This window comes from Brienomyrus brachyistius, chromosome 21 (assembly GCF_023856365.1).
Source record: "Brienomyrus brachyistius isolate T26 chromosome 21, BBRACH_0.4, whole genome shotgun sequence".
Taxonomy (NCBI): Eukaryota; Metazoa; Chordata; class Actinopteri; order Osteoglossiformes; family Mormyridae; genus Brienomyrus; species Brienomyrus brachyistius.
Genome location: NC_064553.1, coordinates 19,992,675 through 20,017,879, shown reverse-complemented (window position 1 = coordinate 20,017,879; position 25,205 = coordinate 19,992,675). Strand labels below are relative to the sequence as shown.

At 46.9% G+C, this 25,205-nt stretch overlaps 1 protein-coding gene and 1 non-coding gene across 2 annotated transcripts in view; one reads left to right on the top strand and one right to left on the bottom strand.

Moving 5' to 3' along the window:
* LOC125717169 (protein NYNRIN-like) overlaps positions 1 to 25,205 on the top strand; it is a 143,398-nt gene that overhangs the window by 113,975 nt on the left and 4,218 nt on the right. The window lies entirely within an intron of this gene.
* Positions 6,648 to 6,730, bottom strand: trnal-uaa (transfer RNA leucine (anticodon UAA)). The gene has a single exon. It is a non-coding gene; the product is annotated as a tRNA-Leu (tRNA).

The window sequence follows — 25,205 nt, the reverse complement described above, 5'->3', positions numbered from 1 at the left end:
GTGTCTGTGTCTGCGCGCGGAAAGATTTAAAAGATTAGGGCAGTATTTCCCATTTCATCAGTGTTTTTTTTGCAAGATGATGGGTAGCGGCGTGAGAGAGGTCGACTTTGATCACCGTTTAGAATTGCCGTTTACGGCTATAATCGCAGGGGCGAGTTCTTCGGGGAAAACCTATTTCACTAAAGAAATGCTTTTAAATCAGAGTCACTGTTTCATAGGGGGCACCGTTAAAAAAATTGTGTGGTGTTTCGCTTCCCATCAGCCGCTTTATGATGAACTGCGCGATCGGATCACCGAAATTGAATTTATACAAGGGCTTCCTAAAAGCTGGGAGGACGAGGAACGCTTCCCCTCAGGCTCCTTGATAATCATCGATGATTTGATGGACAGCGCGTCCGAAAACAAACTCGTGGCAGAAGCTTTCACGAGGTTCAGACATCACCGTCAAATCTCAGTCATCTACCTGGTGCAGAACGTATTTCACCAGGGCAAGTACAGCAGGACTATAGCCCTAAATACTACTTATTATTGTCTGTTTAAGAATGTGCGAGACAGAATGCAAATCAAAGTTTTAGCTCAGCAAATGTTTCCTTGGCAGAAAAAGTTTTTTCTAGACGCTTATCAAGAGGCCACAGGGCCACCGCACGGTTATTTATTGGTCGATTTGAGAGCCACGTGCCCAGAAGAGTTCCGACTCAGGACCGGATTATTACCGGGGTCGCTACCCGTCGTCTTTCTACCGGCGAGCCATTGATTTATCACTACTACTAAGCTATGTCCGAACATCTCAGGAAACACCTGCCGACCCTTAAAGTTTTACAGAGGACGAGGGGGGTGAAACGTAAAAAGATTCTTACGGCTGACCCATCTAATGACATAATTTTGGCTCTCTCCGAAATCTGTCTCAATCTCATAAGAGGCCGTATACCTTTAACCGTAGCTCAATTTAACAAGCTGAAGAAACAGAAAAGACTGATTAAACTTTTCGCCTGTAAGAAAAACAGCGTCGCTAGGAAACGCAAGGCAGTGCTTTCAAAGAGGAGGATTCTTATTGCCGCTCTTATCAGTGGCTCTGCCATTCATCACAAGCCTGTTTGCTGGTAAGACGGCTAATTAGCTTTTTCCACCATGAGCGACGTGAAAAAAATGTTTATGCTGAGCCCCCAACAACTCCGTACGCTGACCCAGAGGGTGACCCCGCATACCATCGGCGAATCGGCCCTGGGTGAACTTGAAAACCAGATGCACGGTTTAATAAATCAGCCGGGTATGAATTTGCATGAAAAAGTAAAGAGACACAATCAATTGCTACAGAGGTATCTGAATCTAGTCCGAAAAGAGGAAAATCAGGGGCGAGAAATTGTCCTTAACGAGCGGAAAGAAAAAACGGACGAGGAGGAGGGGAGACGGCCTGACAGCGGCGGCGCGACTAGGGACAAATCTGTACAGGAAGTTGTCCAGCAAGTGGTGCCCAGGGCTAGAAAGAACGTGGGGTACATCATGCAGAAAATGCTGGATTCCGACGGGGCGGTACGTTGGACCCAGTCGGGTGAACTCATCATCAGAGATAGACCCATTAAAGGTTCCCATATTTTAGATTTGATGAAAACTTTATCGGAGCCTAAATCCCAGACCGTCGAATATCCTAAAGGCTGGGAACCCTTTTTAAACGTGATATCCGAATTAAACATACCCCTCACGACCGTGGGTAACATCCAAGCTAGGAAAGCCCTAAGCCATCTTAAAGATTACGGCGGAAGGGGTCCCCCGCCACCCTCCTCCCCTCCTGTGAAACAGAAGCTCGGGAGACGTAGAAAACGTATTGCGGACGACTCGCCACCCCCGCTCGTGGGAACCCCTCACACGCTGCGCGATTCCTCCCCCGAATATCGTTTATGGCCTATAAAGGGTACTCCTTATGCTCCGTGGATAGATTACAGCGATTAAGTGTTTTATATACGTGTGGAAAAAAATTAAAACGCCTGTAACGCGCTGGTTAATAAAATTATAAATTTATTGAATAAAAGGTGTCACGTTTTTATTTTTTCCCCAACATTAATCTAACATTTTTTTTTTATTTTACCCCAACATTAATCTAACAACATAAAAAAATTTTTTACCCCAACATTAATCTAACAACCATAACTATTTTTAATTTTTTTTTACCCCAACATTAATCTAACAACCATAACAATCTTTAAATAGTTTTAAGGAACATACATTTTGCGGCTTTGAAAGTTTATCGGCGTTAACACGGCTAATACACTTGTAATATTTCTTGATAAACTCGGATACTAGAGCGTCGTTTTTCCTCAAGTCGTCAGAGTACAACATCATAGTCTCTTGAAATGAAAGTCCCTTGAAGCGGTGGTAGAAGAAAAAGGCGACGTGGGCCCCGCACGTGGAAGAAAAGTCGTATTGAACTTGACGCGTGTTATACCTTATTTCGGTAGCGTGCCTCCCCAAGAAGCGCATAAAACTCTTTGGGTAGTAAGGGGAATCTGGGGGATAACTGTAAGAATCAAAGAAGGAGGCTTTGCCCTCTTGGGGCTCCAAAATTATCCCGACCCAGTGTTCACCCTCTCTATTCTGGTCGTGTGTGTTTACGACCAGAAAAGTGGGCCTGGTCTCTATCCGGGTGGGTAATAAATCGCTAGGCCACACGCCTCCAAAAGCTTCCCCCACCAGGGACCGTAAAAGGCATTCCAGCTGGTGAGTGTTCATGATGGTGACGATGATTAAAAGTCCACTAAAACCTGTCTCTTGGCGTTTACTTCAATCACGCTGTCGAAGCAGGCGTAGACGATGAGACTCATGGTTCGAGGTAGCGGGGCTCTGAACCTTAAATCCAGACGGCACGTGCCGCTGACGACGGGTGACAGGGCACCGCCGTCCAGCTCGTCGTCTCGGGAGAGATTGAGAGCAAATAACGAGTATCCGTTTTCAAAATCCTCGCGGTTAATGCATAAGGGCGAATCCCTTAAATGCCTGTTTGTAGCCAGGAAAAGGTTGTAAAACTCTCTGACCGACTTGCTTGCGTTAAAATCGGGCTGGAACGGTTTGCTGGGTATGTGACAGCCATTGACGGAGATGCTCAGAAATTCCAGGTCACAATGCTGAAACCTGAACGGGTTTCTGTTTCGCGTGCCCACGAACGCGGCGTGGTCCACGATCCCCAAAACGATGTAGCGTGGTAAGTTGCCCAGGAAGAGGTTGTCCTGCGGGCAGACCCGCGATTGCGCGGGGAGCGTATAATTTTTAACGACTACCCTGCTTATAGGGTACAGGGCGTTTGCTTTCATGAGAGCGGCCGAGTGACCCAGTGACACCGCCGGGGAGACCTCCACTTTTTTCACAAACAGGCTGGCCCTCAGTATTTTCAGCTCATAATCGGTGTCATTTCTACACATGAGACTAAAGTCGCTTTTAGCCTTTACAAACTTTAAGCGTATATCCACGTTGTTTAACAGCATTCGTTCGCTGAAAAAAATATCAGCGTGTATAGGGCCCATCAGAGAAAATTCCCGAGAGTTTCTACAGAAGGCGGCTCGCTTCTGCAACCCCACGTTAGGGCCCTGCGCGGAGACGTCCACGCTATCCAAGTCGACTCCGACGTCTTTGTACCAGAGCCCTGCCGAAAACTGACTCTCTAGCGTATCCGTAGAAAAATTGAGCAGGGTCTCTATGAATGACCTATAGGGGTGCGTGGTCGACGAAGAACTGATCAGGACGTCGTTCAGACTCACATCCAGCTTGGAGAATATGCAGTTTAGCGGGTACTGTATAATACCACAGGGGTCGGCGTCAACCAGGGGGGCTCCATCGGCCCTAACGATCCTGAGCCTTAGATATAGCAGTGTAGAGTTGAGGTCCAGATAGAAATTGCCCGACCCCGGTATTAGGAAATCCAAAACATCCTGATCGGTAATGGAATTTAATGGGTTGATTTCTACATAATTGGTCTGATCTATGGATAATTGCGTCATAGGGGCCGTAAACAAATCCAATTCAGATTTGGTGCATTCGGCCGAGAGGCGGTGAGCTAGAGCCATTCTTGATTACAAGGCGTTTTCTCTCTCTCTCTCTTAAAATATTTCCCCGGGGGGTTTCTTGTTTCTCTTAGCGGGTCGAGACTTGGGAATCCTGACGGCTCTGCCAGGTTTTTTTTTTTTTACGACTTTCCTGAAGGGCTCTCGTTCTACTCCCCCTCCTCCGAGACAGGAACAGCAGACCCGACCCTTCCTGCTTGGGGTCAGCTGTGTTTGTAAAACGGCCGCTGACTACAGGGCTGGCGAGATCCGAACCTATTCCTTTGACCGCCGATTTCAAATGAGGTTTCGCTATATCGACCCCACGCTTAAGAAAGGGTAAAACGAATCTAAAAGCCCTACTGAGCATGGAGCCCAACCCACGCCCGTACATCACGGGGCTCCCCGCAAAACCGGGGAGCCCATGTCCCGCCTGACTGGTGTAATACGTAATAAATCTCTGAGGATTGTGGTACGCCATGCTCCCCCCCCCCCACCACCACCTGCGCTTTTCTCTTGTTTTCTTTTTTTTTTTTTTAAACGGGGCGAAAGTGTAGCTTGACGATCGTTTTTCCGTAGGAGAAATTAATCAGAGTATTCTGATCGTTCTTTATCTCAATATGCAAATTCTGTAGGCTCTGCTTGTTCACCGGCACGTAGTGCAGCTTGTGGAACGGCAAAGTGACTACGTCGCCGAACACACCGTCTATTTTAACGGTTCTGAGAAGCGGGACTACAAATTCCCCCACGTGCTGCGGTTCCACGATGTTACAGTAGACGTACATATTGTAGAATCCCGCGTGAATGACGACCGGGTAGGGTGAGGTCGACCAGCTAGCTCCTACTCCTAGGTTATACCACTAACCCGGCTCAAAGACCAGCATGTAGGCCAGAGTAGGTTTAAATTGGATCTTGTATTTCTGGTTTCCCGTTATATTAACCCTTCGTGTAATCTCGCTGTATGAGAAGGAAACTTCGGTACCTAATTTTTTTAACGTAGCGTTGATTTCTGTCACAATCTGTTTCACAGATTCATAATAGCCGACTTTAATTTTCCGAGGAAAAAGGAAAGGCAGATCCACTAAAGGATCGGCCTCTCTCTTTGGCTCCACCTCCGTATCCCGCAATTCAAAACTATTTTCCGGGTATGTAACATTTCGCCACGTGTAACAATACATGATTTCAGCCAGCGCTACCTCGTAAGGCCCCCGTAGCTCTATAGGTCGCGATAACATCACAGTGTAATTGGAACTCTGGTTATCGGGGAAGATGGAGAGACAAGAGTTTGATGGCAGCGTGAGGTAAAAAGAGGGGCGATCCTCCATTTTTTTTTCTTCCTCTTTTCTTTTAAAAAATTAAACCTGTATCAAGTCCGACCGCGGTATCCACGAATCTAACCTCGAGGGCCAACCCTGCCAATGTACTAAGATCCACTTTTTCCCCTTTTTGTCGGTCTTTGAGCCTATAACCTTCTCGACCTTGAACACGCGTCTCGGAGATATTTTGATTTTCTGCAGCTCCGCTTCATAGAATGTCCCCTCGAGTATTTCACCGCGCACGTCCCTCAATTTATACACCGGTGGGGATCTGGGTACATGTTCGCATATGACAAAGTACTCGTCCGTAAATGTCTGCTCGTACTTTTTGTCAAATATCTGACTGTGCTTGGAGACTCTCACAGTGTCCCCTATGTTAAACTTAAAACGTGGGCGTGTGCTTTTTTTTTTCAGAGGACCGTACAGATTATCAAATACTAGATGAGCATTATCGGGCATGACCTCGGAAGGTTTCATTTTAATAGCGCTGTGAAATGACTGATTGTACCCCTTTATTAGATCGTCCAACACGTCCACATATCGCTGAGTGTTTTTAGCCGTAAAGTACCTGTACATCCTCTCTTTTAACGTTCGATTAAATCTCTCTACGACGGGAGCTTTAAGTTCACTAGCCGTAGTGAAATGGGTGATTTTATGAGTTTTTAAAAGTTTCTGAAAAGTCCGATTTAAAAACTCCTTACCGGCATCCGTCTGTAGCTTGAGGGGGACGCCCCCCTCGGTTAAAATAGAATCAAAGGCCTCCGTTACAGCTACCCCAGTCTTGTTTCTTATAGGACGCGCGTATGCTCTTTTAGAGAAGACATCAATCACCGTAAGGAGGTATTTTAACCCGTCGTTGTACTCGGCCAGCCCTTGCATGTCGCATAAATCGGCCTGCCACTGATACATGGCTCTCGGTACAAACACTCTGTTCCTGGGGAAATTCTTTTTAACCGGTTTATGTAAAGTATAACTGTCTTGCATAGACAGCCAGTCTCTGATGTCATCAGTACCCACTCTTTCTCCAGTAGCTAGCCGAACGGCTCTCTGTAGTCTGGAGACGCCCCCATATGACCCCGGCTGGCTGGGGTCATAGTACAAACGGCTCAAGACGCGAGCTGTAGTCTTGGCAACAGACATGCTTTTCACACAGACTGAGTGGGGGGAGAGCGGGGATGCGGCGTTTTATAGCTCTCTGTGGAGGGGGGCTTTTTTTTTATTGTCATTCTTGACAGACTGAGTGAACATCAATGAAATTGTGTGTGTGTTTTTCTTCATTTAACCCATATTTTACAAAAGAGTTTAGCTGGGGTGGGGATCGAACCCATGCGGACATACATCCATTGGATCTTAAATCCAACGCCTTAACCACTCGGCCACCCTGCTCAACATTTTTGTCTATTCTTTACAAAAGACAACGGTATTCAAGTTTAAAATTTTTTTTTTTATTATTGCAACGCCATACAATTAGTGAAGGATATATATATATTTTTTTTTCAAAATGCAGTTATACAGTTCGTGAAAGATACATTTTCAAAATGCAGGCATACAATTCGTGAAAGATACATTTTCAAAATGCAGGCATACAATTCGTGAAAGATATACATTTTCAAAATGCAGGCATACAATTTGTGAAAGATATACATTTTTCAAAATGCTGCTATACAATTAGTTACACCTGTGACAGTTGTTGAGGTAGATTAGCGATGTCACATGCAGTAAGGTGGATATAGTGGCTTTTTCAACGATACATGTATGCAGAGTAGAAAGCATCTGATTAACATCGAAAGGCTGCTCATCATGAAATTTAAAGGCAACTACGTCTACGATTAAAGCATAAAATACAAAAATGTGATTACAGTCAAATTCATTGTCGGGAATACAAGATAGACAGGCGCGTATGAGACTTTCAGGGGATTCCCCTTCTCCCTCTGCCATCAGCCGAGTAAGTAAATCCACCCCATGCTGATAATTTTCTCCGACTTGAGAAATCTCAATTAACACTCTATGAAAGCAGCAACAAGCATAATCATCCCTATCCCGACAATCGCTTTTTTTTATCAATAGCATGCAACAACAGTGGACTAACTTTTTCTAAAAAAACATTTAACATAAACCACCGTAAGGGTCCGCCGATACCGTTCCCCATCACAAGATGCTTTTGTTTTAGTCTAGGGCCTCCCAACGAGTCAGAAATTCTTCTTCCAGGATCTGCTTAAGCGCGGGGTTCTGTTCAAACAGATCTCGTTCCAGTCGATTGATTTCCAGCATGCCGTTGCGGGCTTCACGTAGATCGTACAGGATAGCTTCCACTGCCCCCTCCAATCTGCCGACGGCCCCTTGGATGCCCAGGGTCGATAGAACGTGGGTCAAGGCGGGTGTCAGCCAGTCGGTCCAGAGGTCACGCAACACAGAGTCACAGAGACTAGTGTATGTAAAAGTAATTTCTGCCTGGAGGAAACAGACAAGGGTGTTGCCTCTGACTGGGATGAACGACCTCGCAGCCGAAGCAGTTTTTCTGCTGATGCTTCCTGATGACTGAGGGTAAAAGGCCCACTATCATGGCTTTTATACAATTCAGCATTCCTCGGCACAGAGCGGGTCTGGAGAGAAGCGTGCAGATCTCAGGCGTCGGAGGGTCCTCTCCAGGATCAGAGACCGGTGTTGATGGAGGGGTCGGAGGGAGCTCCCCAGGATCAGAGGCCTGTGTTGGTGGAGGGGTTGGAGGGAGCTCCCCAGGATCAGAGGCCTGTGTTTGTGGGAGCTCCCCAGGATCAGAGGCTTGTGTTGGTGGGAGCTCCCCAGGATCAGCGGCCTGTGTTGCTGCTGGAGCCTCATTGTCCCCGCTTTCGTCGTCGTCGGAGAACACTTTGGTGCTATAATTTGCAGCTGCTGCCATGATGTTTGTGAAAAGGGGTTGTAACGGAGTCCACTTTATATACCAACGGTGGGTGAGGGGGTGAGGGATGGGGGCTGATCCTTACAGCTTAGGTTTTTTCAACTCTTGCATCTCCTTATGCCCCCGACTCTCCTTAAACAGTTCTTGGAAGTAACCGGACTTTTCTTCAATCAGCCGTATCCAAATCACAAACGGTATTCTCAGCCCAAAACAGTCGCATTTAGGCCGTTGCCATATATTCAGAATTCTCTTGTCCAGCTCCCCGGTCACGTCCCACTTCATAAAGGTGCTACGTTGTTTAGCAGCATCTCTATAGTGCATCTCCATTCTACCAGTGTCCGCCTGAAAGTCGGGGTCGGTGCTCTCCTCCATCACCGGGGTAACGACAGTCTTCAAGTTTCCCCATTCCGTTTCAGAAAAAGTCACCAGATACGGGTCGTCTTTCGTGGGGTCTGGGCCGTCTCCGGTGACCTGAAAGACGCACAGTTCGGCCGCAGCGTTGTCAAAGAGGCAGACCAGTTTATCCCCGTTGGGCAGCTCCCAGGTAGCCCTCGGGTTTTCCGACGGTCGCATCATAGGTACCCGTCTAAATGCCGTACGAATCTTCCTGGGAGCCCCCGGAGGCCGCATAACAGCCTTCTGCTCCTGCTGAGTCTTAGAAGGTGAGGTTGAATCTTTCATTTCGGGAGTGCCGGACATGTCTGTATTTTTAAAAAAATTAGTGTTCCCACTACAGCGCAAAGCTCTCTATATTCTCCAACTGTTGGTGGGGGGGCGTGGCACGCATGGTAAGGCGATGATACCTTCTTTTACCAAAAGAGGAAAACTATGCAAGCGTTGCACATAGGGTAAGGCAATTATAAAACTTGCGGCTCTAGGGGTCGATGATGATACCTTCTTTACCAAAAGAGGAAAACCCCCGCTGGACCTAATAATTAAAAAAAAATATATCTGCGGATGGTTTTTATGTTCGTCGCCTCGTTTCTCTTTTTAACCCATATATGTACTTGTGCACATAACGGTCATACATGAAAGGCGGAATTTTACTGGGAGCCAACGTGCCTAACTTGATGTGTGGGCCACGCGGATCACCTAGCGGGGGTGTACAAAAGTGCGGCCCCATACACTTGACCTACGCTGATGTAATACAAACTCTTGCGTGAGGAAAAAAACACATACACGTCCAATAAAACCGCCAAGCGCTTTTATTGGACTACCTTCTTTACCAAAGGAGGAAAACTATGCGGGCGGTTTTATTGCACGTCAGACCCTCCGCCTCCTCCTCTCATTCTTTGCTCCAACTTTATCATTTTCTCCCAGAGTCTCATTCTCTCAGAGTTTCTCTCAGACTCGCGCAGCAGCACGGCTCTCAGCTCACCGGCATCGCTCTCTCCGCGGATTATCCAAGGCCGTGGGGACCTTACCGCAGTACCGCAACAGACACAGCGTTCTAAGTCCGTTGCGGATTCTCCAAAGCCCGGGACCTTACCACGGTACCGCAACACCAGACACACCGTACGCTCACGCTCCATCAGGTAACCCACCCGCTCAGCCCCCGGTGGCGGCGTCCGACGAAAAACCCCCTCACACTAGTAAGCACTCTCCTCAATATAAAAAAATAATATATAATTTTTTAAATAATAACTTAGTAAATTAATACACACTCATAACCACTCTCCTCAATATCATTTAAAATAATACATAGATCATTTTAAATAATAATAATAAAAATAATAATAATAATTTAAAATAATAAGTTAAAATAAATAATTAAATAAATTAAATCCAACTCCCATGACGTCACATCGTACCACCACAACCAAGCCCCACCCCCCCCCCCCCCCCCCCAAGTGAACTTTTCACCCATGACCTTTTGACCTTTAGGTCATAAATCATTTTTGAAAGAAGCGGTATTCCATCTCTCTCTTTCACTCTAGGAGAACACATGAACATAGATGTTGAAGGGGGGTCAAGCTAAAATTTGCCACACTAAAAAATAGGAACCAACTTGCAGGCAGGCAGGGGAGGAGGCCTCACCCTAGATTGTGGTGTAGCAGAAAAAGCAGAAGGTGTGTGTTGCAGGGTTGTTGTGACATTATGCTTACTCTTGACCTACTGGGTCTAACAAGGGAAGGGGTTGCTGATGCCCCAGACAGGCTATATAAGCCAGACACAGACAATAGAGTTTGAGCTTCCTCGGGTATGTACTGTTTGTGCATCTGAGTGGCTCCCGGATCGCGATCTGTGCAAGGAATAAAAAGAGCTGACTTACAACCATCCTTCGCCTCACGTATGCATCTCTTTCCTCATCAACGGACTCTGCGGAGTCTAACTCCAACAATGTACAGCTGTTCTCAACCAAGGTTCATTGTCCACGCAGTATATCGCATCCAAGCTGGACAAATTTGGGATCAAGTTCTGGATGGCCATGGATTTGGAGACCAAATACATCTGCGACGTGTCCCCTTCCTTGGGAAAGGACCCCAGTCGTCAGAAAAGGGAGAGGTAGGCAGAGAACGTGGTCATGAATCTGATGGAGCAATTTTTGGATGACGGGAGAAATGTCACAATGCACAATTTCTTCACTTCACTGGCACTGTCATACAGACTGCTTCAGCGCAAAACAACACTACTGGGCACACGGAATAAAGTTCAGCGTGAACTTCCTTGCAAGGGACACTGCACAGCAAGAGGAATTCTCCACATCAATGCTTAGAAGTGGCAGTGTCTCCTTGACAATCTATGCATCTAAAAAAACAAGACTGTGTGTGTTCTGAGTTCCTTGCACCAAGATGTGGCGATCCGTGATGGCAGAAAGAGGAAACCCAACACGATAACATACTATAACCACATGAAGGTATGTGAATGTGTGTATAATTTTACACCAGTACTACAATGTTTTCTGATATGTACTATACAGGCCAATATCAGGTAGTAAAACGGTACATACACTCATGACTCTCTTTGCTTTTACAGTGTGGTGTAAATGTGTTGGTCCAAATGGCGTGCATGTATTCCATAAGAGCAGCAACACGCAGGTGGCCAGTAGCTGTATTTTACAACATGCTGGACCTGGTGGTGGCAAATTCCTACGTTCTGTACAAGGCATGTGCGAAGGCAAAAGAAGATTCTTTCTGAGTCTTCTAGCCAAGGAACTCCATTGCCGATTTATGCAACAAAAGGCAATGGAGACAGAGAGGAAGGCTGCTGCTGTGCCAGGACTTGTATGGACAACTCAGTGCCAGGTACAAGAGAACTGCAACAGAAATCCCAGCATGTTTACCTGTGCAAAGTGTTACAAACTCACTTGCGCTAAATGCAGGGACGATAGTCACTGGGTCTGTAAACGCTGCAAAGTTTGAAACACTCAATTTTTTAATAAATAAACCAGACTTGTGTTTCCATATATTTTGTGAATGTGTTTCTTTCATATTTGCAGGTCAGTCAGTGTGTGGGATATTTTGCATAGCTATGGCATACTTTCCATGTCACACACAGAGGTTTGGCCTGCCTTGGATTTGAGCTACTCTGAGTAAAATATGCAAATGCCAGGCCTCACAGGTAATGGGTGTGTTTGCACAACAAAAGCAGGAGGACAATAGCCTGTGAAAATCTCAGCAGGGATGTTAGTAGGTGTTAGGTCCAGGGAATTTAGGAGCACCGTCACATTCGCACTGTGCAGGACGAGGTAAACAAACATGGCGGTGCCCTACGCCCCAGACCGCGGCACATTAAGTCGCCAAAGTTTTCAGGCCATGGGAGCTGGGAGGCATTTTTGTTGCAATTTGAACTGTTACTGTAGCTGACGTCACTGGTTGGTCGGGGAACAAAAAAGCCTTGCAGTTAACCCTATCCGTAACTGATGAGGCAGTGGCTTCTCTGCTGTTACTGAGCCTGGGAGAGAGATGCGAGTACTGAACCCTGGTTGACGCGTTGCAACGGCGCTTTGGGGAGTTTCCCTGCGCTATGAATTCAAACACCGCATCAGGCTGCCTGGCGAGTCCCTCCGCACCTTAGCGTATGACATAGAGAGACTGTGCAGACGGGCTTATGTGTCCATGCCGCCTGAAATTCAAAATGAGCTGGCCAGGGACCAGTTTGTCCAAGCTCTTGCTCCTGACAAGCTCCGTATATACGTACAGCTGGCCCACCCAATGTCTCTGGGGGAGGCTCTGGAGTTGGCCATGGAAAGGGAGACTGTGGTTTGCGCTAGAATGTGGGCTGCATCGCCTCCTGCGTCAGCTGCAGCTGAACCGGTTGTGGGGGATCACGGGCCTGTGGGGGTGAGGGATGTCAGGAGTGCAGTGATGTCTCAGCCACTCCAACTCCACTCTAGATTGGGTGTCTGTTGGGGGTGTGGCCAGCCAGGTCACATGATTAGGTGCTGCCCCAGGGCAAATGGTCAGCCAGGAAACGGCAGGGGTCCGGGCAGCCCAGTCACTGCCTCAGGTGGGGAGGGCTGCTCTACACTGTTGTCAGAGAACCCGCTAGTGGCTGTCAGATGGGCCAAAGCCATGCTGGTGCGGCCGGATGTTGTTCCACGGGGGACTGTTTTAGAACAGACTGCTATTCAGTTACGGACTGTGACTGGTGGCATGGCACCCATGAAAGGCAGGGAGACGTTTGTATTCAAAGTGGGGGAATTGTTAGTGCCTTTTTCCTCCTGGATTGCTGATGTACGAGACCCGTGCATCTTGGGGTTAGATTTTTTTATATCTACAGGCTGTGTTCTGGACTTAAGGTGTGGAAACCTAGTTCTCCTTGGGGGACAGTGTGTGCGGTTAACTCCCCCTCTTGCCAGGCTACCCCAGTGTTTGCCCCCACGATCTCTCATGCCTGTGAATCTCAGCACATAGGCCAGTGGGTACCACTCAGACAGACAGACCACCTTGCAGCAGTGAGGAGCATCTGGAGGAATAACGGCAACGGTCTAGATGCCAGGCAACAGGCGAGCCTGTGGCAGGTCCTGGAGGAGTTTAAGGACATTTTTGCCCACTGTGACGATGACGTAGGGCTCACACACCTTGTCCAGCACCACATAGACACGGGGGATGCCCGGCCCATTAGAGCACGACCCAGACTTCTCCCAATCGCATAGCAGGAGGCTGCTGACCGAGAAGTTGATGCAATGTTGCGGGCAGGTATTATACAGCCATCGGACAGCCCCTGACCTTCGGGGGTGGTCATGGTGCCTAAGAAAGAGTTCAAGGTAGAGGTTCTGTGTCGATTACAGGGCCCTGAATAAGGTCATCAGGAAGGACTGCTACCCGTTACCAAGGGTGGATGACACCTTGAACCTTGTTGATGGGTCCTCCTGGTTTTCCTCCCTGGACCTGCGTAGTGGATATTGGCAGGTGCCCCTCTCACCTGAATCCAGGGCAAAGACTGCCTTTAGCACCACCAGGGGTCACTGGCATTTTAAGGTTCTCAGTTTTGGGCTCTGCAATGCCCCCGGGACTTTCGAGACGGTTATGGATAGGGTGCTGTCTGGTATTACCCGGCGAGAATGCCTGGTGTACTTGGATGATGTCCTGGTCCATGGACAGCCATTCCAGGCGGCACTGGACTCTCTGTGTTTAGTGCTGAGGAGTTTAGCAGCAGCGGGGCTGAAACTGTACCCGGAAAAGTGGTGCTTCATGAGGAAGGAGGTGGAGTTCCTGGGCCACAAGGTGGATGGCAAAGGCATCAGGAACCTGGAGGAGAACGTAAGAGCCATATAGAATTGGCCAGTGCCCACCAGCTAGGGACAGTTGAAAAGTTTTGAGGTGATGGAATCTTATTATTGTAGGTTTCTAAAGGGCTTCTCCTGTGTTGGTGCCCCCCTCTTCCAACTTCTGCAGAAAGACCGTCCCTTTACATAGACTCATGAGTGCCAGCTCGCTTTCACCAGCCTACAGCGAGCCCTCACTACTGCACCGATCCTTTCTCCTCCTGACCCCTCTTTGCCCTATGTAATAGACACAGACGCCAGTGATGTTGGCATGGGGGCAGTGCTGTCACAGGTAGCACCAGAAGGTGACCGAGTTTTGGCTTACTTCAGTCGAGTTTTCATTAAGAGCAAGCGACGGTATTGCGTGACCAGACGCAAGCTGCTAGCTGTCATGGCAGCTACCCGACATTTTAAATACTACCTGTGCGGCTCAGCTTTTACCATCAGAACTGATTATGCAGCACTCCAGTGGCTCATGTCCTTCCGGGAGCCAGAAGGCCAGGTGGCATGCTGGCTGGAGGAGACGCAGTCTTACAATTTCAAGGTGGTGCACAGGAGTGAGCCGCAACATGCTAATGCTGATGCCCTGTCTCGGCACCCTTGTGCGGCAACGTGTTGCAACTACTGTGACCGGAGGGATGCCTGAGAAACAGAGTTGCAGGGAGAGTGGGACCCGGGCACACCGACCTGTCACACGCTTCAGGCAGTGGGTGCCTCAGAATGGAAATCCAGGCGGGAGGAGGATGTTGACCTGCAACCGGTGCAACAGTGAGTGGAGGCCGGGCAAAGGCCTCCCTGGGATCAGGTGACAGGGCATTCTGTGGCTACGAAAAGCCTGTAGGGAAAGTTTACTGTACTGCGCCTGAAAGAAGGGGTGTTGCAAAGAGCTGGGAAGGTGCCTGCCACAGGGGAGGAGAGGTGGCAGATTGTGGTGCCTAAGGTGCTTAGAGATGCTGTAATGGGGGCCTGCCACGGAGGAATGGGCTCAGGTCACTTTGGGGTTTCCAAAACCCTTCGCAGGTTCAGGCAAACTTTTGCAGGAGGTGTGATGTATGCACAGCTTACAAAGGTCCACCAGAACAGTCCCACGCACCACTACAGCAGCAGATAGCAGGAGCACCTATGGAGAGGGTGGCTGTTGACATTATGGGCCCCTTTCCCCTTACTGAAAAGCAGAACAGATACGTGCTTCATGCAATGGACTATTTTACAAAGTGGCCTGAGGCTTATGCCTTGCCCGACCAAGAGGCGGAGACAGTTGTAGATGCGCTGTTGGAGGGCATGTTTAGCCATTTCGGGGCCCCTGAAATTATCCACAGCGATCAGGGCAGTAATTTTGAATCGCAAGTCTTTGCCACCATGTGCGACAGCCTCGTAGAGAGGTAGAGAGAGGTAGAGAGAATCGTACCATGAAACAGCAGCTTGCCATTCTAACCGCTGACCACCAGCGAAACTGGACTTAGCATATTCCCCTCATTCTGATGGCCTCTGCCGTTCAAAACTCCACAAACTGTACCCCCACATAGCTGATGCTGGCAAGGGAGGTCAGGACCCCTGCTGCACTCGCGTTTGGCAAACCACCTGACTCTCCTGCAGAGCACCCGGGCCCTGAGTATGCTCACAAGTTGCAGGACCAGCTGGAGAGTGCCCACACCTTCGTTAGGGTCCAGCTGAATGGAGCAGGCATGCGTCAAAAGCGCAGTTAAGTTCTGTACTTATGAGGGTGTGGTTATGGAATTTCGTGTGATGTGGGACGCGAGGGAGTTAGAGTTCGGGGTTGCGGGAGAGGCAATCCTCGGAGATCTTATTTCTTTAATCTGGTCATTACAATATTATTCTATAATTAGAGGAATAGACTTGTACATCGAGAATAGTATACAACAGCGTAAGCATATAACCCTGAAAGGTTGATTAATTAAAAATCACACATTCATCCTGCATAACATAAAACAATGACTTAAAGAGACTTAAAATGAATTAGTCCACCTAATCCTCTTGAAGGTGAGCTACTACATAAAGTAAATGCACCACTGGAAAAACATTCTAGCTTTCTTGTGCCAAAAATATGTAAACAGCACACAGTCCATGTTGACTGAGCATGTGACAAAGCATTTGTCTGTGACAACTCTATTTTGACAATGAGTTTGCCTGTGGAGCCCCTGAAGGGACCTGTGCGAAAGTAAGAGCATTTTGTTTTTGCACAGGTTCCATCAGGGGCTCCATAATGTTGATTTCTCACCTGAAAAAACATTTTTCTATGTCAATTCAGCTTTACACTGAACTTCTGTCGTCTTATCACCCCCTGTCGTTTAACTGTTGTATTGCATGTCAACCAAACATTTCTACAGTGCAGTAATGTCTACATTAGTAAACAGTGGCATTTTGTTACTCATGATTTGTGTATTCAGATACTGCCCCTCATCCCAAAATCTGCCGATATTATACTTTGCCTCTTTTTTCAAGAGTGAATAACAAAAAAAATGATCACATAAACAGGTTCAGCTCATAATGACCAGTATGATTTGTGATTTTTTTTCCCCACAAATCAAATATAGTCAGTTAGAGGTCAGTGTATGTATCAGGCAGGTAGTAGGAAAATAGGCTGTTTTTGCACTTTAAGCTTACTAACAATGACCAGAGCCTATCCCAGGAACAATGGGTACAGGCAGGAACCAATCTTGGCCAGTCGCCAACACACCACAGGGCCAATTTAGACTCACCAATCAACCTATCCTGCACACTTTTGGATCATGGGAGGAAACTGGAGCCCCTGGAACAACCCACACGGACATGTGGAGAGTGTGCTGTGGAAGTAAAATTGGACATTGGCAGGCCCGGGAGGTTGGCATATTGGGTCTGTTATGTCTTAGACCTTAGGCAAGAAGAGATTGTTTTGAATACTGTGTATTCAAAATTGATTGGAATTGATTTTGCTCCACACTGACGCATGCAGGTGTCAAAAGTGTTGTGTTGGATCAGAGATATTCTGGGATAAGCTTGTTAATTGTGTTTTTAGAACATCTAATGTTTTGAATTACACTTGGTTCTTTTAGGGTTTTGTCACCCAGTAACAAGTTGTCTTGTTTAGTTTAGTGGTCACCCAGTAACTGCGTGGTTTGTACAGACGGCAGATACCTTGCAAACATTCGCACTCCCCTGAAAGGGACTCAGAGATCGAGAGGGAGATAATGAGGAAATGTAAAAAAAGGGGATAAGGGAAAACCATCCCCAAGGCAAATAATGGAACGGGTGACTGGCCTGAGACTAAAGAAGGCTTGTAAATAAATAATAAAAATAAATAAATAAATAATAATAAAAAAAATAATAATAACAATGAATTATATCAGTCTGGCTTTAGACCAAACCATAGCACAGAAACTGCTCTAGTCAAGGTAATGAATGATTTACTTGTGGCTTCTGACCGTGGCTGTGTTTCTCTGTTGGTATTGCTAGATTTAACTGCAGCATTCGATACCTTGGACCATAATATCCTCTTGGACCGGTTAGAAGGTGTAGTTGGCATTACTGGGACAGCACTTTCTTGGTTCCGCTCATATTTAACTGATCGCTATCAGTATGCTCATGTGAACAATGAATCATCCAAGGCCACCAAAGTTGAATATGGTGTCCCACAGGGATCAGTCCTGGGCCCGCTACTGTTTACCCTATACATGCTACCTCTTGGTAACATTATTAGAAATCATGGTATTGGGTTTCATTGTTATGCAGATGATACACAGTTGTACATATCTGTTAACCCTGATGATACATCACTGCTATCTCAATTAGAAGACAAAATTCCTTATGTTAAACACAGAAAAAACAGAAGTTCTGGTAATTGGTCTCAAGGCTGCAAGAAATAAGTTTCACCACTTCAATGGATAAAGCCTTCCTACACAACCTAACATGGTGGTTAGAAATCTCTGCATTCTTGTTGATTCAGATCTATGCTTTGATGCTCACATAAGAAGTATTACTAGAACTGCGTTTTATCATCTACGGAACATAGCCAAGCTTCGTAAGATGCTCATTTAATGATGCAGAAAAACTAATACATGCCTTCGTAAGTTCCAGACTGGATTACTGTAATGCCCTCTTATCAGGTTGCCCGTCTGGATCCTTGCATAAACTGCAGATGGTACAGAATGCTGCAGCCAGAGTTCAAACACAAAAAAATTTGATCATATTACACCGGTCTTATCCTCTCTTCATTGGCTGCCAGTTAAGTCTCGAATTGACTATAAAATACTGCTATTAACTTATAAAGCACTCCATGGCCTTGCACCAGAATACCTTAGTGATCTGCTGACCACATACAACCCTCCATGCTTGCTTCGCTCTCAAGCCATGGGATACCTGTTAGTACCTAAGGTAGAAAAAGCTACGGCAGGCTGCAGAGCTCCTCAGCTGTGGAATGCTCTTCCATTGCATGTGTGGGTTTCAGGCTCACTCTCAATATTCAAGTCTAGACTAAAAACACACCTGTTTAGTTTAGCGTATAGGGACACTAGTTCTAGCTCTAGCTAACTCTTCACTCCCAGTCAGACCTGTAGTGTGAGGTGTAGAGCTGGGTGGGGATCGGTGCCATTGGCTTTGGATTAACTGGACTGTCAGTGCTGTCACTCTAGCTTCACAATCCCTTGTGGAACTGGAGTGCTGACATTTCAGGGACTCCCCATGCCTGCATTCCCACTTCCCTCTCCCTCCTACTGATGCTGCCATAGCCATATCTGCCGGAGCTTGTACATTGGACTTCATATTGCACTCATCTAGCTCTTAGCACTGCTGATAGCCTCCTCTACTTTGACTAATTGTACATTTTATTTCCCCTACTCCTCCTGGGGGGTGATGCCTGGAGACCTCAATCTATCAAGATGTCCAGCATACCCTACTACATGTGACGTCGCCACCACCAGTGACGTCCCTGCATCCAGCTCGCCCTTCTGCCTGTATCATCTTCCATGTCTGACCCGCTGCCTTACCTCTGGTTGCCTGGCGATTGGAAGAAGACTCGGCATTGGCTTGTCATCTTCCCTGCTTTCCAGTTATTTCCAAATCTTATGATTGGGACAATGTGACTTGACTCTTATTTGACTATCCCTGCCGGCCCCTGGAGGATGGGCTCCCCCTTTGAATCTGGTCCCTCCCAAGGTTTCTTCCTTCTTGGGAGTTTTTCCCAGCCACTGTCGCATTTGGGTTGCTCACTTGGAGCTTTGGGTGCCGATGCTGTAAAGCGCTTTGAGACAATGTAATGTTGTGATAATGCGCTATACAAAAATAAATTTGTTTGTTGTTGTTGTTGTAAAAATTGGTATCATCAGACTGGGGGTAGATGACCAAAAGAGGGCACTGTAAACACATTGGAGATAGAATGTTGTGAAATGTTATTGGAAAGGAGAGGGAATGTTTGTTGTAGTATGGGAATGTACAAGCCAGAATATTATTTTCGGTGGAAGTCTGTGGCCTTGATGAGGGCCAGGAAACCTAGAGAGCAGCTGACTGATAAGGAGTGTCGTGTAATGGTTAGCAGAGAGGAAAGGGGGGCCGATCCGACTGCTGCTGTTTCTCCACCTTTGGCTGATGCTGAGAAGAGGAAAAAGCCTGATGCAGATCTCCTGTATCCGGTCCTGCCTGAAGTGTCCCCTCTTCCACCGCTGCCACCTGCACCTCGCCCTCCTGCCCAGGTCCCTCCTCCTCCAGGAAGAGGTGAGCCCTGCTGCAGAAGGGGGGCAGTGGGTCCGATGCCGCATCCTTCTGTAAAGCAGGAAGAGTCTTCCCACGATGAGGAGGATGAGGGCAATGACCAAGGGGATGATGATGAGGAAGAAGAACCCGTACCCAAAGGCCGGGACAGAGACTTTGGGACTGTTTTGCACTGCTCAGTTTTCTGGAAAAGGAGGGGCTGAGTGGATAAAGGAATTTGAGGCTGCAGGAAAACTGGGAGAGACTGTTGTGCTTGATTACCTCTATGTGGCAGAAGACATGCATGCCGTGTATCAGCCCGGCCAGGAGCAGTGTTATGTTGGAGGTTCAGTCCCCCATGTATTATATGGGGAAAAGGGGTCATTACAATGGAAGGACTTAGGACCCTGGGACGCAGAATGTGAGAGAAGGACTGAGTAACTGTGTGTAGAGGATGGAAGGTGGATGGGTGGAGATGGACAGGTGCAAAGGTACAAAATGGATCAGTGTGTAGAGGTACAGAGAAAGGGGGATGCAGAAGAAAGTAAAGAGAAAAGTGTTGATCCACTGCCAGATTGGTTAGGGGAAGTACCTGATTGCTTATGGGCAAAAGGGAAAAAATTATTTTGGCAGAGTGGTGTCGGCTGAGCCTTTGGTGGTCCACCCCAAGTCTGACTTTCGGCTTCACAAGGCCCAGTATCCCTTATCTAGAGATGCAGAGGAGGGAGTGAGAGAAGTACATGCAGATCTGGTGAAAGGGGGGGGCTATTAAGGAAATAGCCTATTCTCCAGTTAATTCTGGCTTACGATTCTGGCTTCCATACCAGCGGAGGCTAAATGGTTCTCTGTCATTGATTTGGCTAATGCTTTCTTTTCTATCCCAGTAGATCCAGATTCCCAGTATTGGTTCACCTTCACCTTTCTGGGGTGGAGGTGGACCTGGACAGTGATGCCCCAGGGCTACACAGAGTCACCTAGCGTGTATGGGCAGGAGCTGGCAAAAAATTTGGAGGGGTTTACTGCGCCTGGGGGTAGCACACTGGTACAGTATGTGGATGATTTGTTGCTTTGCTCTCACACTCGCAAGTCCTGTAAACAGGACACCAGAGCTCTGTTAGACTTCCTGGCTGAAAATTGGCACAAAGCCTCCAAAGAAAAGCTACAGCTAGTGTCACAAAGGGTTAAATATCTTGGACATGTGTTGACAAGTGAGGGAAGGTCATTAGGACCAGACCAAGTGGCCTCCATACAGGAGATGCCCAAACCAGAGACTAAACAGCAATTGCTTTCAGTCCTAGGCATGATTGGCTATTACAGGCCTTGGATTCAGGACTATGCACAGAGGTCACAGCCCTTGGTTGATTTGACAATTGGGCAGACAGACTGACGTGGACATCCGAAGCTGAAGTTGCCCTGATTGATTTAAAACAAGCGTTAATGTCAGCCCCACCTTTGGGGGTGCCTGACTATAGAAAGCCATTTGTGCAGTATGTGGACGAGAAAAAAGGGTTCATGACTTCAGTTCTGACTCAGTATCACGGGGAAAGGGGCAAACCGGTTGCATACTACTCAAGGCGTTTGGACTCGGTGGCTCGAGCATTACCCCTTTGTCTTCGAGCGGTAGCTGCAGCAGCAGAGGCGGTGATGGCGAGTGCAGATCTAGTCCAGTTACATCCACTGAAACTTTGAGTTCCCCATGCAGTGCACGCAATCCTGACATAAGCCAGGACATCTCATTTGACGCCTGCGCGATCGGTGCATTATCAGAATGTTTTGTTAACACTCGCAAATGTGACTGTGGAAAGATGCTCTGCTTTGAATCCGGTGACCCTCCTTCCCACGGAGGCGGACGGGGAACCGCATGATTGTTTGCAGGTCATTGACTGTGTGTGCAGACCTAGGCCGGATCTGACTGAAATCCTGTTTGTCGATGGGAGTTATTTGAGGCTGGAGGACGGATCCCCAGCGACCTCCTATGCCGTGGTGATGCAAGACAGATCACTTGTGGATGGAGGGCATCTGCCCAGACATTGGTCCGCACAAGCGGCTGAGCTGTTTGTACTGCAACAGGCCTGCAAATTGGCTGAGGGACAAAAACTCACTATCTACACAGACTCAAGATACGCCTTCGGGGTGTGTCATGATTATGGTGCATTGTGGAAGCAGAGAGGTTTTCGCACCAGCACTGGAAAGCCGGCCCCGGCTTTGACTCGTTTCTGAGTGGTGCATCCTGGGATTACTGCGAGAGAGTGGTGTTGAGCTGCAGCGATTGTTTTGGGATTGTTTGTGATTGTTTTTGGGGTGTTTGGAACGTATATTCTGAATATTTGTGTGCTTTAATTGTTAAGTGGGTGGCTGTGTTATTTCTATTTATTGTTCTTATTTTGGTCGGCGTGAGTGCTTGTCTGTCCTGTCTGTTTATTAACAGCGCGATTGTTACGGGAAGTGAGCTGTGTTTTCTGTTCGCGTTTAACTCCGTAACAAACACCGGCGGGGCGAAATAGCTAATAATATCTAAGGTCGGTAACGTTACTCAGCGCCAGAAAAGGACAGTTGCTCCTGAGCTTTGCTCGGTCGCCAGTCGGGGCCGGGAGGACATTTTCCACTTTTTTCCCCGCTCCGGCAGTAGCCTGCTGTGAGGGGGTTTTTGTGGTTTTTCGACCTCCCAAGAGCAACTTCGACTTCGATTTCGTTTTGTTTTTAGTTCATACTTGGTTCAGGCAGAAGTTCTTTTGGTAAGTAGTAGTAAATTTATCGGATTTAAAATTTTAAATAAAAATAATAATTAAGTTCCGTTCAACCCAAGTAACTTATTTTAGTGTACTCGGCACTTTATTGCATTTAACGTTACGCTAATTAATCTTTAAAGTTAAATACGCTATATAAATTTACTGGGCTGGGAGTACGGGGTCATAGTGAGTTAGTTAATTATGGGGCCGGCTCAGTGTTGCGTTTGCAACATGTTTGCCCTTCTGGACGTTAGTGTCCAGTCGGACTTCATCTGCAAGCGATGTAAGCTAGTGGACTCGCTCATGGTCAAGGTTCGCGGCCTTGAGGAGCAACTGGCTCTCATCCAATGCAACAGTGAGTTAGAGGAGCAAGTTAATACGCCTTTTAGGGAGAAGGTGTGTATGCCACTAGCGGGGAGGGAGGAGAATGAAGAGCAGAGAGGTCGAGAGAGCTGGGTGACCGTAGGTCATAGACGCAGGAAAGGGCGTACACACGTTGCAGAGGCGGCATCACCTGAGGTGACTGTGTCGAACAGGTTTCAGGTTCTTCCAGCTTTAGAGCCGGAAGGCTGGGACTGGGGAGGCAGGTGGGCCCTTGGGCACTGAGGAGCCCCCTCCCCCCAGGAAGAGGGAGGTTGTGGTAATGGGGGATTCCATTATTAGGGGAGTAGACAGTTATGTGTGCACGCGTGATAGAGGGTCCTGTACGGTGTCTTGCCTGCCTGGTGCCCAGGTAGGAGACCTTCCAGATCGTGTGGATAAGCTTTTGGCCCCAGCTGGGGTGGATCCAGTTGTCATGGTGCATGTTGGCACCAACGACATAGGCAAGGGTAGAAGGGCTGTTCTGCAGGATACATTTATAGAAGTCGCCAATAAGCTTAGAAGCAGAACATCCACGGTGGTATTCTCCGAAATACTCCCCGTGCCACGTGCAAGTCAGGCTAAGTTAGCTGAGATAAGGAAATTAAATGCGTGGCTAAAAGGATGGTGTAGGAAAGAGGGGTTTCGGTTTATGGGGCATTGGAGGACCTTCTGGAACAGGTGGGACCTGTTCAAGCCGGATGGGTTGCACCTGAACCAGAGGGGAACCAGTGTATTGGGGAGGCATATGTGTAGAGTAGTTGAGGAATGTTTAAACTAGGGACTGGGGGGGCAGGGAGGTTAGTTAACTATGTCAGTGGGGGGAAACGGAAAGCCCCAAATAATCATATTGTAAGTGGGCACCGTAATAGGGCTACCCTTTGTTATCTGTATTTAAACGCCAGGAGTATTAGGAATAAAATTCATGATTCAGAGGCTTTTATCTCATCGGACTCTTATGATATTATAGGAATAACTGAAACGTGGTTGAGTGAAAAGGATGGACAAGAATATAATATGGATGGTTACACGTTGTTCCGTAAGGATCGTATAGGAAAAAAGGGAGGTGGTGTTGCAGTATATGTAAAGGAAAACTTGCAGGCAAGGGAACTTACTGATATAAATAAAACTACGGAAGCAAAATGGGTAAAATTAGATGCTAAACACTCAAATAGCCTAATTGTCGGTGTTTGTTACAGAACACCTAATATAGCTGCTGAGGAAAGCAGATTGTTATACAGTGATATTAGGACTATGAGCAATAAAAATGATGTGGTAGTTATGGGTGATTTTAATCTACCAGGAATGCAGTGGGACATTGTCACTGGCTCTTCAGAAAATGAACTGGAGATGGTGGAATTAGTACAGGATTGTTTTTTTACTCAGTTTGTTAACACCCCTACCAGGGGAGATGCCATTCTTGATCTTGTTCTCTCTAATAACCAGGGCAGGACTGGTAAATTAGACGTTTTAGAATCACTTGACAGTAGCGATCATAACATGGTCAAATTTGAGGTTAAGTTTAGTGTTCGAAGAGCTAAGTCCAAATCAAAAATATATAATGTTAGGAAGGCTGACTTTAAGTGTATGAGACTAAAACTAGAAACTGTGAACTGGATGGAGTTAAATAACAAAACTGTTGAAGAGGCCTGGGAATTTTTTAAAAGCACATTATTGCAAGTGCAAGAGAACTTCATACCTGTTTCCAGCAAGAATAAATCTAGGAAACTGCAACCTAGGTGGCTTACTAGGGAAATAAAGTATAAAGTAAGGAGGAAAAGGGCTTTGTTCCAGCAATGGAAAATAACTGATAATGACAGAATTAAGCAGGAATATCTAAGTCTACAGGCTGAGTTAAAAAATGATATTAGACGAGCTAAAAGAAATGTCGAAAGGATGGTTGCATTGGAAGCTAAGGATAACGTTAAAAGTTTCTTCCAGTATTTTAACTCTAAAAGAGCTCTAAAACCTGAAATTACTAATCTGCAGGATAGTAAGGGTCTTATAATAGTAAACGACATTGATATAGTAAATGAGTTCAATGATAGTTTTGCACGGGTATTCACTGTTGAGGACCTTAGTAATTTACCAGTTATTACCTATCCAGCATCGTCTATAGCTAAAATATATATAACTGAAGCAGATGTTTTGCAAAGCCTAGCTAAGCTCAAAATAAATAAATCACAGGGCCCTGATAGCATCTTACCTATAGTGTTAAAAAAAGTTATCTGAAGGTGTGGTACCTTATGATTGGAAGCACGCCTTCATAACGCCCATTTTCAAAAAAGGGGATAGAAGTAATTTGTCTAACTACAGGCCAATCAGTCTAACTTGTATAACTGGTAAAGTTATGGAGGCTATAATCAAAGAGAAAATGGTAGATTACCTGGACTCCAATAACATTTTGCGGGATAGCCAGCATGGATTTAGGAGAGGTAGATCCTGTTTAACAAATCTGTTGGAGTTTTTTGAGGAAGCTGC